Source organism: Falco naumanni, chromosome Z (assembly GCF_017639655.2).
Source record: "Falco naumanni isolate bFalNau1 chromosome Z, bFalNau1.pat, whole genome shotgun sequence".
Lineage (NCBI taxonomy): Eukaryota > Metazoa > Chordata > Aves > Falconiformes > Falconidae > Falco > Falco naumanni.
This window is the reverse complement of record NC_054080.1, coordinates 78,507,073-78,520,897: the sequence shown is the minus strand read 5'-3', so window position 1 is coordinate 78,520,897 and position 13,825 is coordinate 78,507,073.

The following is a 13,825-nucleotide window of genomic DNA, read 5'->3' as shown; positions in this document are numbered from 1 at the left end:
GGGTATGTCGTACAATTGGTTTAGCAGCTGATAGTAACTGACCCTCAGTGAGAACCTGTGCTTACTACTTCACTTGCAGAAATTTTAATATTCCCACTTGAGGGAGCAGTCATGCAAAGTCTCATACCTGTGAATAGCTTAAGTCATGTGAGTATTTCTTCACTGATTACCCAAGGCTTACGTGCATGTGCAAGCATTTGCTGGATTTAAATATATCGTCAGTGTTTTGGTTTAAATGTGTATCCTAACGTCTGACTCATTTAAATCTTCCAGATTGTAGACATTATTTTCACTTGTAAAACAGGTTTTCTCACTTATATAACTGGCATTTCTCTCCACCCCTGCCAGCAAACACCCAGATAAATATATTACAAAAAGGCAATGTCAGCTTGCAGCCAACTTGAAAGCAAAATTCTTTGGGAATGTTGAACAGTTCAGATGGCTAGTAGCAGAGCAGATGAAACCATTCCCATTACAGCACAGATCAAATAGGCAAATGGGAGAGCCAAGCAAGGGCTTGTATTTTAAAGGCTTCTGGTAAGTTACTTGGAAGTATACGGTGTAAGCCTTCCCCTGTTCCCCATGAGGTCAGTGCAAATTTCACTACTGACTCTAAGAAAAAGCAGTGTTAATACAAAACTAAGCAGTTTCTAAAATCTAATGTAAAGTCTGTCTGAGGTTTGTCTCAATCTCCGGCTGCTTTTTTATTGCAAATGCTGATGTTCAAGTTCTCACACATAGCAGGGATGAGTGGAATGCTTTTCAACCTGGCTGAAGGATGAGCCCCGAACTCACAGACCTATCACTATGTTAAAACACATTGCTCGCTATTCCTTTGCCAGAAATATTCCATTTTGAAAGAAAAATGACAGGGTTAAACAGACAGAGAAAGGAACCTTCCAATATTTTCTTTTCCAAGATAAGGAACTTTGTAAAATGGATGAAAATTTCTGAAGAATTGAAGAACTGTGAATAAAATAATTCTGATTTTTAACACTCTGAATAAAATAATTCTGATTTTTCACACTCTTCACCTTTTTTTTCTCTCAACAAATGTTTTGACAAATAAAAAGAAGTGGCATTTTTCTTTCTGCCATCAGCTCTGGCTGTGAAAAAAATATCACACAGACTGAAAAGAGCTTAATTTGTCTCAGTGAACCAAATGAAAAGAAGATAATTTCTCTGAGCACTGGATGTTTCTCTCATCTGATTAGTAATAGGAAAGGAGTTTAATACTTCTAGGTCAGTGATTTGAATTGAGGTTAGTTAAGTAGTGTATGTTAGACAGAAGTTCATTATTACTTTTTGTTATTAATTATGGGTTTTGGTTGACTTATCTGAAATGATTAAGAGCTATATTCAGAGTCCAAATTTCACCTTTGGTCCTGTGGAAAGTGGTCCAACTTTTCCTTCAGCTGCCTTTTTCAAGTGTTCCCTGTCAATGAGGCTTAGGTGAAATTTTGGCCACTGCATTATAGTTCTTTTAAAGGAGACTATAGGGGTTCAATGCCTAAATTCCACTGAAGCTTAAAGAGAAGAATGATCTAAGCTTAAGATGTCACGAGTCCAAAATTTCTGTACGACTTTGGATAAATCACTCAGGTTAAACTTATACAATGAAAGCAACTGTGTTTCCCAACATTGGCTAAATGTTGTGAGTTTAAATATATTAACAATGCTGAGACATTTAATTATCATTGTATGGGTAAACTGAAAACAGGATTTTTTATTATTATTATTATGTATTTTTAATCTGCACATTACTAGACAACTTTTATAGAACAAATAGGAGCGAGAATCATTTCACATAATTTTAACCACCTAGAATTTGGACACCTAAACTAAACAGTTTGTCTTGGCTCCCTCAGTACTGAGTTGAGACAGACACCTCCAGGGAATGATTCATCCTGTACGCCTTATGTCTTATAAGTGTCTATGTCTCCCAATTACCTACAGAAAAAGCCTAACTGAAATAAGATAGCTTTTAAAATCTTAAGATTAGGTCCCCTCATCCTGCCCTATCACTATTGGCCCATCCCCATAATTTCTTGCACCAAGAATATTGGAGGACTGCAATAAGAAGAAATACTTTCCCTCTGTAACCTCTACAACTCTCCAGAAGGTGACCACTGATGTGCTAGATAAGCCAGGGGAAATTAGCACTTTCATTTGTTTATTTTGTACCAGAGTGGCTGATAAAGAAGCAGTGTCTTCCAAAAGAAGAAAATGTGTTTTTATTGAAGCAATAATATGAAATAAAGGACTATCACATGATATCTGGAAAAATCACACAGAGCATAGCTGTGGAACAATGACTGTTTAATCCACATTTAATTTGTGTCACCATTGTATATTGATTATCCATTATCCTCATGCAAATGGCATGACTTATCCATTGAAACAGCTGTGCATTGTTTTTAATTTTAAGTGAATTCTTTTAGTGCTCCATGAAAGGTGTCAGATTAATAGCCCCAGGGACTGAAGGCCTCTGTTTATCCACAGAGCGTATTCAAGTGATAATGATGGATCCACTCAAGCAGCTGCCTCAGCCTTTACTTATCTTGAGGGTTTGTTCCACTGCTCATAGGGTCAAAACATCCCCTGCACAAATGAAAACCAAGCAGACTCTGGCCCTATAGATAGGAAATGAGGGTGTTTAAATCCCAATGTCTTCAGCAATAGTATGTTCCTGTGAATATAGGAGCTCCTGTGTGAAACTGGGGATATGGAGTTGTAAGGTAAGCGTCTTGGAACAAGAGCCAGGCACAGCTGTATTTTGAATATTGCTTGCAGTTTACACAGCTTCTAAAAAGGTTATATATCAGAGTCAGAAAAAAAATACAGGAAAAGGAGACAAAAATTATCTGTGTTTGTGGATAGGTGTTATACAGGAAAAGACTCAACAGTCAGACTCTGAAGCTTGGCAAAATTATGATTGTGTGAGCTTTCCCAGAGAGGTCTGTAAACATTAGTCATTAAAATACAGAAATCAGGGGGTATTCAAGACATTCTTGGATATTATAAAAAAACAAAAACAAAAACAAAACCAAAAACAAAACACACAGGTATTTTTCAAGCAGCACACAATTAAACCAGATCTCTCATCACCACAGGATACTTTTGAGGCTCCAAGTGGATTAAAAAAGGTAGTAGACAAATCCAGCAAGACCTGGTCCATGGGAGGTTATTAAATACTGTGCCGTGGATGTTAGTTTCCATTCAGGAAGTGCCAACATCAACAGCTGCCAGGAGCTATGGGAATTCGACAGCAAGAAATCACTCTATAGTTGCTTTGTCTGTCTTATTCTTTCTCTAAATGTCTTTTATTGCTCTCTTTTGGAAAGAGGATCCTGTTCTGGAAAATTCTGGTGTAGAGAATCTTAATGTCTGAAATCGCTGCCTTGTTTGTGGTAAAGTCTCTTTTTCATCCTGGTAGGAAATCACAGATTGCATTTCCATGTCTTGATTAGTCTTCTAGATCTTGATTTTCCTTCTCCCTATAAATGAATTTTCTCATTGGAATAAGAAGATCTCGTGGTCGTTACAGGCCATTAAAATGATACTGAAAGTGAGATGGGGAGATACAAAACTATTTCATTCACAAGTATTATTTGGGGAATGCTTACTTATGTTTAGTCTCAAGCCATTTCCAGATTAAGGGCTTGCCTAAGGAGTTAGGAAAATAGGTTCTCCTTTTCAGGCAATGAGACCAACAAGAGCGGGGAATAGGCTGTCTCCGTAACACTGCATGTAAGTGACAGATTTCCTGATGTGATTCCAAGGCATCAGAGGCAGCAGGGTTCAAGGTGGGATGCCTGAGAAGACCCTTGATATTTTCTCCTATTCTGTACTCTGTATACATCAAGATATTTTCAATTACAAATTAGGTTTTCCATCCCCACACAATCCCTATCTTAAGTATTGACTTTCTGTCCTTATTAAGAGGCTTTCTTGAGAGTGGTAAAAAAAAAGGGAGGATTAAGGGACATTAATATGGGACATTCATGCATTCTGCTGGTTTTGAGTCCCTGACAGTCTAGCTACAGTTCAGGTTTAAAGATATGAATAGTACACCAGGAATAATATATTATACAGTAGAATTGTATAATATATACCTATAATACATCATCCCACTATAGACGAATATTTCCTATTCATGTCAGGAGCTATCTTTTATGTAGGAAAACAGAACAGGCAACTTTAACTGCAAGCAAAGCAGGTAGGTGAGAAAGGCAGCAGATTGATACAGGCAACAAACTCATGGCCTTGAACAAGACAAACAGAGAAGAAGATAAAGAACATCCTTTTACTGACTTAGTCACCTATGTCAGGGAGTGAGCCCTGGTCCCTGGCCAGCTGGGGTTGACTAGCTCATGTTTTCCCTGTCTCTGAAAACTGGACTACAAAGCAAATCAACCTCACTTTTTGGATTGTGTGTTTTTTGTTTTTTGGTTTTATTGTTTTGGTTGTATTTTTGCCTAGACAGCAGAGCTAGATGCCTCACTCGTCACTGAAACCTTGAAATAAAGTAGTACATGCATAGAGCAGGAGCCTTGAGGTGAAACATGGATCAAAGTGTTGTCCCTTTGAGATCTATTAAGCTCTGTGGTCAGCAGCAGAGCTTCTTCAAGGCACTTCTTTATGAAGATACACAGGATGTCTTAACTGAATGAGCTACCTAACCCTAGCACACTGCTTTCTGCAAATACACATATGCACACATCCTGTTGCTGGAGGACACGTACAGACAGAGTATGTTGTGGGGAGAGAAAATGAGAAAGGGGACTTGGGGTTGCTTGATCTGCCCTTCGTTTACCCTTCTTTTCATCAAACGCAGCGCAGTTATGTGTTAGCAGGGAATGGAGGCTGAACCACTGCAGAGTGGGGCTGGAAGTGAAAGCAGCACAGCTAAGGAGAGATGTGACTCTGTCTGGGAAGCTCATTCAGTCCTGGAGCTTTAGCTGCTGGAAAAGGACTGTCCCTGGGGTAGGAAAAAAAAATATAAAAAAAAGGTCTTAAATTACCCATGGGGGTGAGGACTCTCTCCATCCAGTTCTCCCACCTGTGCTCTGTGTTTTGGAGGCAGGGAATGCAGGACATCATTCTTCTCCCCCTGACTTTCTCCAGTGCAGTTAGTTCCTCCTCATGTTGCCTCCAGGAACGCCTCCCTCCGTCATCCAGAGGCCTTGGGCTGCTCTGTGCCACATCATCACGGCTCACGCTGCTGAAGCTGTTTAGACACATTTTTTAGCTGGTTTACACCAGAAAAAGGCATTTGACCCACTCTGCTTTGGTCAACAAACTATAAGAATTAAGTATCTATTAAGGTTACATCTGAAGGACACATTGCTCAGTCCAGACCATCACTATTTCAAATAAATTACAGATATCACTAAGCAAGGGAGTAAACGCAAGGCAGTGTTGTCTTAGCAATCATCTCTTTATGTACCAATGTTTTCTGGACACACAAAACCCAGAAGTTTGACAGAACACTCCTTGAAAAGATCCTTTACCTGGAAACAAAAGGCTGTCTTTCCCGGTAGTTTTTAAAAATCATCCCTCCCAACCCACATTTTAATCTGCATTTAAAAAAGAAAAAGAAAAAAAAAATCACGACAGAAAACCCAAATTGGAAGACTCAAATGCTTTCTGAAAATTAATGAATCATTGCAAATGACCTTGTTTGCCTTTAAAATATACTAAGGTGCTTTTGAGGTTGTTGGTTATAACCCTTTTCTTGTTAAATGGGTAGTCAGATAAGACATTTTCGACTGAAGTGTACTGTGAATCTGGGAAGGTCACCTCACATGTACTTTCCATTGCTGATATAGATTCATAGATTTTAAGTCCAAAAGGGACCTTGTGTAACTCCTCCTGCATAACACAGGTCAGATAACTTTGCTTGATAATTCTGCATCAAATCAAATTGAAAGCATACCAAGGAATGCAGATATTACTTTATTTTCCACACTATAACCTCCCTCAACACTGCACACGTGTGTGTCTCTCTTTCCCAGGACTTCCTTAGATCATACAGAGCTCAGAATAACTCCCTATTATAGCTTCGAGTGAAAAGCGGTAAAAGGAAAAAATATAATAGTTAACAGCGGCTGGTCTGAGAGTAAAACAGAGGAACAGAGGCAGTAGGTCACAGAATAGATGTGACAGGGAACAGAAAGTAATGAGCAAGCTACTGTATTTCCAAGACCTCCATTCAAATTAATGCTTACTGTACCAGTAGGTCATAGATTAAAATGAGTTGGGTGGTTCCACCTTGTTCTGGACACCAGTGGGCATTTGTCAATATCACCAGGTATTCCCTAATATCAGGACACATTTAGTCCATCAAGTCCTTTAGGTGAACTTGACTAGTGGGAATGCTTTTCAAGTCAGAAGTGATTGAGCAAGAAGTACATGCTATGGGATAGAACAATTTTGGTGAGGCTGTCCCAGCTTTTCTATGTTGGACGAGCAAAATTACCCCAGATTCTGTATTTTGGCATTTTCACTCCAAGGACTGATGTATTTTTGACAGAGAACTTTCTCACTTTTTCCTGTTTTTTACAACCATATGGTGAAAGCTGATACCAATTTATTTGACTAAATAGGACAAATCAAAATCCCGGCTGTTCTCAGTTAATTTGTGAAGAATTGCACCATAGACATATGCACATGCAATGCACTAATTTCAGGGGCAAGACAGGAATTCTATTTTCCTCATTCCAAACTTTTCCTTTTACTCCTCCAGGATCTCAAAGACAAACTTTTCATGGGTAATGAGCTTGTCAGAACAGAATACTTAAGTACAGAGCCTTACTACTGCCTAACTGCTGCACTGATATGCCCTGAGGTTAAACATTTTCCTCTATTGGCCCCAGGGCATTTCTGGGCTCCTAATTTTAGCTAGAAATGGTATGACATTCTCTCCCTCCCCAACAAATAACTAACCCAAAATCACATAAGAAATTAACTAACCATAGTCATTCAATTGCCTTTCTGATCAAGTCTCTTTTGACTATCCTAGCCCAGGTTATTTATTGAAGCATGCTAAGAAAAAGACTTATTCAGTCCCTTGGAATTAGTCCATGGTTCATTTTTATGCAAAGACGACCTCATCTTCTTTAAAGGAGAAAAATTAATTACTAATGAGCATTAAAAAAATCCAACAAGAATCACTCAGCTTTAGTAACACATCACTGCATCAACTTTGTCTGAGAATTATGAGTAGTTTTCATCAAAGCTTATTTCAACTTCTGATGCTTTTTCTTGATGGTGTGGTAAAGCTGTGGTGCTACTGCAGAATAATAATAATAATAATATGTGTTTGTACCACCTTTCATTAATACCCCTCATAAACATTATTTAAGTTTTACAGCAATCTGGAAGTGAAATAACTGTTTTTTACATATTTATCTTTAGAACAGACACTGATTTATTGCTTTGAGAAATCGCCAATTTCTCAAGCCCTTTTTCAGTTTCTATAGTATAGGTATTAGTGTTTGCATTAGGAAACTACTATGCAGATAAGATTATTTACACTGACTATTGTATGGAGTTAATTTAAAGTGAAACCTCTACCTGAGAGAGTTAAGTACCTTTGGAGGGCAAATCAAAGATGATTTAGTCATCATAGCTCTTTCTCCCATTTACACACTGGTAGACCTGATGGACACTGTCCTTTTGGCTCACACTAGTAAATTAAAGGGTGTGCCTGGACCCTTGAAGAGCATCATCTACACTTCCAAGGATTTGGACTCTGGATATTGCCCCAGGTCAACTGTCATTCCTTCCTGAATCTCTCCCTTAATCAAGTTTAACACAACAGTCTCAATGACAAAAAACAATCTTGGGAATAATTTAATTTATTGGTATGGATGGACCCGGGAAGCCCTGGCTGTTAAACAAATACTAAACTAATACTTTGCTAAAAATTGTCATCCTCATACATGGAAAATAATGTAGACGGACAATTTAAATACATTTTGGAGTAGTTTGTGAACTGAAACCTGTTTGATGGTGTAGAAATTGGACCCTGTCAGCTGAAGCTGACTCCTATACATTTTCTTCTTTACCATCTCTGACAGCAGTAGCAGAGGAAGTGTTTCAGCATTTTGTTGGTTCTTTACAATGAGATCGTAAAGCATGCATCTGGAGATGAGGCCAAAGGTTGACGGAGTCCTGCTGTCAGCAGGAGGGACTGTACACAGCTGGGACCGTGCTGCCAGGTGTAGGAAGATATGCATTTTATGGAACAGTCTTTAGTTCCCTGGTGAATCTGTTCATAGACATTTTGGAAACAAATGGAGTCGTTGCATAGTACTCCATGACTTCCCTTTGGAGAGACTTGGACCTTGTAAGGAATTATGCAATGCTTGCTGCTTGGATCTCTCTACAGTCTGTGGAAGAACCAGTTTAATAAGGCTGATTTAGGTCATCTGAATAGTCTTTTATTTTATTAATACGTAACTTAAACCATGGTGAATTTTGACAAGATTATCTGGCCCTGTGGACCGGGTGATACCAATGCAAGTAACCCACCTTTTCAAATCTGAATGGAAATAAAATTAGTAAGTCACACAAGGTTTGCGTTCTGAGTGATGGTCGTCTGGTTATTCTCAGCTTTTGACAGGTTCTGCATGGTCTACCGGACTCTGAGTTGACTGTAATCAACTTGCTGGCATTTAAAGGTGCGCTCAGATAACACTGACTGAGACAGCCTCACTCAGTGCTGCCAGAATGGTTTGGTAACTGCTTTACCTCCTTTTCTGTTATCCCATTGCTTCCATTCTCCTTGTGTCGGCTGTGGTGCCTAACTATTCAATAAGCAAGTTCAGCACACTAATTCTGCAGAACATTAACCAAACATCACCAGCAATTCCAAAATGAAAAAAAAAAACAACCCAAACCAAAAACAAACAACTGGTTTTGAATGAACCAGTAATTCTGACGCTACCCAGAGAGACACTGTGTGGGGGGAGAATGAAGTGCCATAAGATTCCCTTTGGTGGTTCCACATGTGAAATTGGCTGAGATCTTTCATTCAGCAACTCCTGAATGGTCTGACAAACCCGGACAGCTGACAATTGACCCAGGATTTCCACCATGAATTTGTTAGGAGACAAAATAATTTCACAGTTGTTCTTGTCTGTGCTTAGGATTTCTGTCTGAAGACAGATCTTCAGTGTTCTGCCTGCCACGCACATGCTTGCCTTTCCATATGCTAACCTTTTATTATGAGCTTCTTTGATCCCTAAACCACATTTAATCATATTCTTATCCACTTCTGTGGATCAGTGCATCTTCATTCTTGACTCCGTATCTAACAGGACATTCAAGAGGAAAAATGAAGTCACAGGAGAATAGTTCAAATTTCTTCTTTCCTGAGAAAGGGGCTCCAGAAGTGCCCACAACAGTAGTTTGAAATAAAATATCATTATAAAACTAGTCAGTGCTGTAATTCAGTTTTTCTTCTTCACTTTAGGAAGACTACTTTGGCCAAAAGCATGCATTCCTGATAGGAACTTGAAAGTTAAACTACCATCTTAGAGATGGTAAAGGAATGCCTTAATGTACTAAGACTCCAAAAAAAAAAAAAAAAAAAAAAGTGTTAATGTGTCCTCAGGACTGGTAGAAAAGTGCATAAGTGGAATAATTGGTGGACTTTACTTATTCCTTAGAAGGCAGAGGGATAGTCCTGTGGGATTTCCCCACCTCAAATGGTTAGCACCTCTGGCACCTGAGCTGAAGCAGCTGCTTAGATATACTACCTCATCCCTACTGCAGGGTTAATATGTCACTGTAGTTCCCACTTTTTAACAAAGAATTTAATCACTTATTCTCCTCAGAAAAATCTATGCAAAGCAGAAAGAAACAAAATCTAAAAGAGAGAGTAAAAAAAAAAAAGAAAGAAAAAATAGGAAGACATAGGCTTGTTTCACAGCTGATGACTTATTAGGCAAGAAAAGAGAAAAAAAAAAAGGAAAGAAACTTTAAAGGCATTTGTAGTATGATGGATGAAAATCTGAGAGTAATTGAAAAAAAATAGTAACACTGAATGCTGGCAGTGCAAAGTGACAAAGAGAAAAAATGAAAGAGGGGTTGGAAAGAATGGGCTCAGCAATGGGAAAGTTTTAGAATGTTAAATTCTAGTTGAATTATGAGCTCTGGGTGTCCCCGTCCCTTCACTGAAGTTATTGCAGTCATGAACACTCTGTGCTTTAAAATTAAATATTGGTAAATCTAATTGTCTCCTGTGAAGTGGAACCTAGAATTACTGTATCTTAAAGCTATGAAGCAGAGTAGCAAGAGAGGGAAGAATTGGATCTGTAGCCTATAAACAATGCTCTTTTGAGACTCTGAAGAAGCCTTTAAGACACGTCTTCTCTCAACAACTTTCTCTGTCATATGACCAGTGAGAACAATCAGAATGACAAAGTGGTTTTTTTTTCTTTCAAGTGATCTCTAGGCATATTGAAGACATTGTTACACCCCTTCAACACACACACACATACACACTCTCTCTCTCTCTCTCTCTCTTTCTCTGTCCCCCTCATTCAACAGTCCATCTTCTAAATCTTGTTCATCTGGGCATGTTTAAATGAAGCAACCAGCCACTTGTGCCTCAGTCCATGCCTTAGACATATGAAGTGAGGAGAGGATGCTGAGGCTGTGTTACAGAAGCAAAGGTCAGCACACCTGAATTGAAGTATAAATCCAAGTCAGACTTTTTCTCAGGCTTGCCTTGCTAACTAGCTTTGTTCTTGTTTGCTGGCTCTTAAGAACCCACCACATCTATGTTTTCCTATTAGCTGTATGCGGTATCTAGATGATAATATGATTGCTGTGAATCCCAGGCACCCAATATTTCATTGCTGTAATGCTAGGTGTCACAACACCCCTTTTGGGAGAAAGTCTTGATTCCAGCTGTAATTCATGCTGTACTCAGAAGTAGAAGCCAAAAGGCTTTTTAAAAATCTGGCTTTGAATCTAAAAAAAAAAAAAAAAAAAAAAAATAAATGTGGATGTTTCCTTTCTCAGAGTTGCAATATTTAACTTTCAGAGCCTCTGCCACTGAGTGGAGCCTGTGGTCCCAGCCTAGAGACTGGGCTTTGTGAAAGTACAAAAAGAGGAACAAGGTACCAAGAGAGTACACAGGACATGACAGACGACTTTATGTGCTGAGATCCACCTAAACCAACCCATAAAGTATGGGAAGAAAGGCAAAGGGGACATTTACTTACTTGTGTTTTGGAAACACACTTGATTATTTCCGAACAATTTCTTTAGCGTCAAGGGAACCTTCAGCCCCCACTGTCCCACTGTCCCACTGCCAAAAAAAACCCCAAACACCACCCCCCCCCCAAAAAAAAAAAAAAAAAAAAAAAAGGCTGCCTCCAACAGAAAAAAAGAAATAACATATTTACATGAGGTTACAAAGTGTTTCTGAAGTTCATAGTAAATTTGAGACTGTGGAGGGGGGAGCCCAGGGGAAAACCTGTTACTTTATGTCCTTTCTGAAGCATAAAACTCAGCAAAAATTCAATAATGCTGTCAAATGCCAAACAGGCAGGTCGATATGTTAAACAGGAAGTAGTGACACTTCTAAAGAAATAGGCCAACGCTTACAGCTAGCCTGAGATATAAACTCTAATGATTTCACACCTTCATTCTTAGTCCACGTCTGGAATGGCACTCTCACCAAGTAATGGATAGTGCAGAAATTACAGCCCTCTCTGATGGGATATTCAAATGTATATTTTCACACTGCAGTTCTTTCTCTCTGTTGCAATGTTTGTTATGTTCATTTCATTCTTATCAGAGATGAATGAAAAACTAAAATGCTCATTGACGCTACATGAAGTATGTGAACAGGCAAGAAAAGTTTCCTGAATTTTGAAATCTAATAAATGCATGATCAACTCTACCTGTTCTTTCTGCTAAACCAGATAGGAAAAATGTCTTTGTTTTATATGACATTCCTAAATTAACCTCTTCTGGCCCAAACCTGGAACTCACAAAACATCCGTGACCCTGTCCAATTTCCTTTTGTTCTGAAAAGCATTGTCTTAGTAGTGTTAGAATTTAGTAATCCTGAAAAGTTAGTGTTTAGAAGTCAGTGTTTATTTGTTCTGAAAAGTTTAGTGTCCTCAAAATTAATTGAGTGCTTGAAGCACAATGAAATCTGCAAGGTGAAGGTAAGAATCCTCCTCTTTTTCTTTTTTTTTTTTTCTCATCCCAGGTCTATATTTTATTTATATGGTTAGCTCTACAAGGCAAGTGATGCTTCTTACAGTGTTTATACAGCAACTAGCATAGTGCTGTGCATTGAAATAGAAATAAACAACTGTTCCAAAGTACTATAACATAAAATGAGACTCTATTCATTCAAAAGACCTTCCTATCCCAATGCACTACTGATCCTTGATGTATATGAACAATACCAGAAACAGGTCCATCCCTATCTCAGAGGCTCAAGATGGGGCAGTAGTCACCTGTATGACGCCAGTTTAAAGGTATGCACGGATTGAAAACATGGAATTGTGTTCTAGGGTAAATATTACTCCACAGCTCTGCAGTTGTTGTTTGCAGTAAAATGGAAACTATATGACTCCTTCCTCTGTGTGCCATGTAGGATGTTCGTTTTTCAAATGTATAATATGCTGCACGGGTGCCTTTTTTGAAAAGATGGTGCTAGACTGGATTGTATCATCCCAAACATTTGCTACACTAATAGGCCTTATAATACACCAGGTGTATAGTGCATTGATGCAGATTAACAATACAAAAAGTTAAGCTATGTTTTATATTAGCATTATTATTAATGCTAATGTAATGTCTAACCACTAAGGCAGCATTGTTAGAGTGTTAGTACTGTAGATTGTAATGACAAAAGGAATTAGATGGGTTTTCTATGTTAAATCAATCATTAAGTGGTGGTATAATTATTTGCTTTTAGTAAAGCTCTTTTTTCCCCCTATTGTAAAATTGACAGTGTACGAAAGTAATTGCACTGTTTTCATTGCAGCAGGGCTCCTTAAGATTAGAGTTTGGGAGGAAAGATGTGGCACTCCTAATCCTTTTGACATTTCAGGAGGAATGCATAAGTAATATTGCATAGCCATGTAATTAATCAGCCTGGGTATTTGTGGTCTAAAAGCATGTATTTCTACTTGCATTAGGATGGGAAGGGTGAACGGTGGGTGGGACAGTTTCTATGTTCTGCGCTTCCACTGTTTTAATTACAGTGGGACACTGCCTCCAATAATTTCCTTTGTCAACTTTGTATGTGCCTTGCATGCTAAGATCATGGCTAGAGGATTCTCAATTGAAATACTTTAAACTGCAATAGAGGAGCTTGATTGTTAATAAACCTAGATTTTATCTTTGACATACCAGCCATCACAAAGAGTTTATGGAAACTAGATTTGGGGGTTCTGACTACAGTTTTGAATTTTCTTTGCTTTGTTGTGTCTGTGGTTAGTAACAACAGATGCCAGACAGTAGAGGAATACTGTGTTTTCTTTGGGGAATCAGGGGTATTAAATGAATGTTTTTGTTACTTTCTTTTGAGGTAAGAAGAGACTAGCTTTTGTGAGGCTACAGAAGGACATGACATGTCCCTCCCTCCCTCGCTCCCTCGCTCCCTCGCTCCCTCCCTCCCTCCCTCCCTCCCTCCCTCCCTCCCTCCCTCCCTCCCTCCCTCCCTCCCTCCCTTCCTTCCTTCCTTCCTTCCTTCCTTCCTTCCTTCCTTCCTTCCTTCCTTCCTTCCTTCCTTCCTTCCTTCCTTCCTTCCTTCCTTCCTTCCTTCCTTCCTTCCTTCCTTCCT